Source organism: Camelina sativa, chromosome 2 (genome assembly GCF_000633955.1).
Source record: "Camelina sativa cultivar DH55 chromosome 2, Cs, whole genome shotgun sequence".
Taxonomy (NCBI): Eukaryota; Viridiplantae; Streptophyta; class Magnoliopsida; order Brassicales; family Brassicaceae; genus Camelina; species Camelina sativa.
In genome coordinates this window covers 8,777,087-8,781,105 of record NC_025686.1, presented here as the reverse complement: position 1 = coordinate 8,781,105, position 4,019 = coordinate 8,777,087, and positions in this window count along the sequence as shown.

Genomic DNA, 4,019 nt, shown 5'->3' with positions numbered 1-4,019 from the left:
TTTTTTTTTTTTTTTTTTGTTAAAGGGCGTAATACCATATCATATTGTTCAGAAGTTTAAAGTTAATGTTCCAATTAACTTGGATTTCCAAATCAATAAATTTAAACCCTCACTACGTGTTTTTTTTTTTTTTTACAAATGCTCAAATCTAAAGGTATATATTTATTATTTCAAATCCTACATAGGTTTCTAAATCATTAAGAGCCATAAAAGCATAAACCAATAACAAACATTTTGTTTTTGTATTTTTAACTTGAAGTCTTTCAAAATCTATTAAAATTTACTCATGCAATAAAAATAACCAAAAAAAAACTTATGTCGTAAATCATGTGAAAATGAATAACACTACATTCAAACCAGTGTTCTAAAAAATGTTCTAGACATTCACCCCAGTTTAGGTGCTAGGCCCTCTAGTAAAGCCTAGATAAACACTTCGACTGCGTCAAATCGTACAAACATCGTACCAATGTGTTTGAATCTTATCTACCAGTGCAAATCTTCAATATTTATTTTTTAAACATGTCTGAGTTGTCGATCCAACAACCATTATTCAGAGTTGGGCTTATTCTGGTATGGTCAATTTAATGGAAAAGAACTGAGTTTCAACGAAATGTCTCTGATAATCTTATAGATCCCCAAATTGGTACACTCTTGACCTTGAGGTTTCATGTATGCAATTCCTCCTTTATATAGATTTGTTTGATGCAGCATTCCTCTTTTATGGAGAGATCACTTACTATCCCATCTTCCTCTTTGAAGAAAACCTTCCCATCAGTCTAGCTACCTTGTTTTGTCTCAAGCTTGGAAGCTGAGGTATCGATCATGTCTCCTAGCCATATTACTACGTTGTGTGGTGTGTCTTGTGCTTGCGAGATTCGCAGCTATGGAATCCTTTGAACGTCACAAAGTCAATTGGCAGTGACTAACTCTTCACTTCATAAGGTACTCGTGGATGCGTTACTTCTCTTTGGCTCGCATGTGGCAAGTTGGTCTACACCTATTGTCTCATAGACCATTTGATCCCATCCTCAGTACTCAATTTTGCCTTCCTTATTGTTTTTTTTTTTTTTTGGTGGGAAAAAGGAGACAAAGTCTCCTAAACTTATTCAAAATAAAAGAAAAGAACTACACTCGAACACGACGTGGATACGCAGACCCAGCCGTCAGGGCCGGTCTTTGAATTTTGGTGGTCTAAAGCATAATTAAATAATTTATTTTTCTATATAAAAAGTAACAATTTTTTTTTAGTAAAATATTAAAATATAACTGAAAACATTTAAAAAAATTATTGAATACTTTAACAATGTAAAACAATATAAAATTTAATTTTTTTCTAACTTGTATGCAACAAATTTATTGATTAGCTTCTTATAATCGAGTTTTTCGATGATATCTCTCGATAGACATCATTGGTAATCCAAAAAAAATTGACATTATTATATAAAATAAGGATTAAGGAGAATAAATAATTAAAAAAACAAAAGCTTACTCAGAAGCAGCAATGATCAATGTACTTGTATCAAATTTCTAAATTTTAGTTTTGTTTGAAAAAGTTAAATATATATCTAGTTGTCAAGTTAAATCAAATATTTGTAAAGCTTACTGATAAAATAGGAATTAAACTAAAAAGTAATAAATTAATTAAAACAAGTTCGACTACTCTAAAAGCAAAAAAAAAAAAACCAAAAACCTGTAAACGAAGCAGACAAAAACAAAAAACCGTAAAAAAAAATTGAAACCGTAAAAAGAAGATAGCAGCAGAGTTGATGCTGGAACGAGTCGAACTCAAGACTTGCCTCGTAAATGCATGACACATATCCAGCAGATCCAACTAATCTCTTAAAAATGTATCTCTTAAAAATATTTTTATATCGTGTGGCCTAAAGAAGCTGCTTTGCTTGCTTTATGGGTGGACCGGGCCTGCCAGCCGCATCCGCTCGCAACTCAACAGAAAGAGAGTCCGGACAAACATCCAAAAAATGAAAACCCAACGGAAAAGAAAAGGCATAGTTGGCTAAACCATCAGCGAGATATATGGTTAGCTTCCCTATAAACATCTGTAACCCGGACTAGCCAGTCCCTTGAAAGAAAGCCATAGCACAGACGTACTAGGAAAGACATGGGGTGAGAATCACTTATCCCTGACTGAATAAAACCCACAACCATCTCTGAATCTACCTCCAACTCCACACACCGCATGTTGCACTCCCAGGCGATGCAGAGACCATAATATACTCCCCCACAATTCTGCTAAAGGCGCATAACAAATCCCGATATTCATAACAAAACCTCTACACCAGTCCCCATTATTGTCTCGTAAAACACCTCCGGCAGAAGCATAACCCGGATTACCTCATGAAGCTCCATCAGTATTCAATTTTACCCAACCCTCACTTGGTCTCTGCCACGAAATCAGTCTCTCCTCCCTACGCACCTCTGATACAGAACCCCCTAGATTCTTATGTGCTTTAAAGATCTCCAACGCTTGCTCCTTTACGAACTTAACTCTATCTCTGCATTTGCCTTGGACCTCGAAAACATTGCAACACCGCCATTTCCATCCCCACCAGACAGCCACCGCAAATAAAGTAGCCCAGGGACTCTCACCGGTAACACGATGCACCCCCAGGTTTGTGTAAAGCCATTCCAAAAGAGACATATTAAAAAAGCATCTCTCCTCTGTCGAGGAACTAGGCTATTCCAAACACCTGACATAGCAGGACAATCACGAAGGACATGGAGTAACGATTCTTCACCACTTTTACAAACTTGACAAAACCCATTATCACAAAGATGTCGTCGCTGATGCTCCATGTTAGTCATAACCACTTGATGCATACACAGCCAAAGAAACACTTTCATTCTTTCTGTTGCAACAACCTCCCAGACCCGGTCATATAGCAGCTTCAACTGTTGTCGAGGTGTATAATCCCTCATCAGCAGACAGTAAGCAGAGCGAACAGAGAACTTCCCATCAGACGTCTCTCCCCAAGAGAGCCTATCACGTCCCCCTGTAACACTATCTACCACCATAGCCACTAACTGCAGCCTAACATTCTCTGAAACATACGGAGATATACGACTCCACTGCCAACTTGTACCCATCTGCCACAGATCACACACTCGCAGAGACTCAGACCCTACTGGTAACAACCCTGTAACATAATCCTGGAGTGGAACTGTCAACAACCACCTATCCTCCTAGAAACGAATACTACGTCCATCACCCGGAACCCAACTCACCCCCGGTCTTACCACCTCCTTAACACACACATTAACACTTCTCCAAGTAGCAGACCATGTGATTTTTGGAATAACGCAAGAGGGATCCTGAATATCAGTGACCTTATACTTACTTCGCAGCACCCTAGCCCACAAGCTGGTTCTGTCATTCAACAATCGCCAACCTACTTTAGCCAAAAGTGCCTTATTCATCATCCTTGCTGATCAGATCCCTAGCCCCCCGTCACTTTTCGGCTTACAAACCTGATTCCAACTCAACAGATGTTGTCTACGCTTATCAGGTGTATCTCCCCACAAGAAAGAACGGGAAGCTTTATCTAAACCATCCATAATCGCCTTTGGTAGAGCAATGGTGCTCATAGCATGAACCGGGATCGAAGAGAGGACCGCTTTAGTCAATGTCACCCTTCCAGCTAAGGTTAACACTTGTCCCCTCCAACCCGATAACCTCGAAGACACTCTTGCAAGGGTTTCTCCATAAGTCTCTTTATCTATCCGTTTATGTAGTACTGGCATACCAAGGTACCTCCTCCAAATCTTGTGTTGACTTTATGCCACTCTCCACCGTAATTAAGCTTTCCAAATCCTGAGTAACATTACTAGAGAAAAAGATTTTTGATTTCTCTAGGCTGACTTTCTGACCCGAGGCATTACAAAAACGTTTAAGCACCCCTCCGAATAACTCGAATTTGAGCAACAGAAGCTTCAGCAAAAAGGATAAGGTCATCGGCAAAGCATATGTGAGAAAGTTGAAGTCCCCTCCCCCCCCCCCCCCC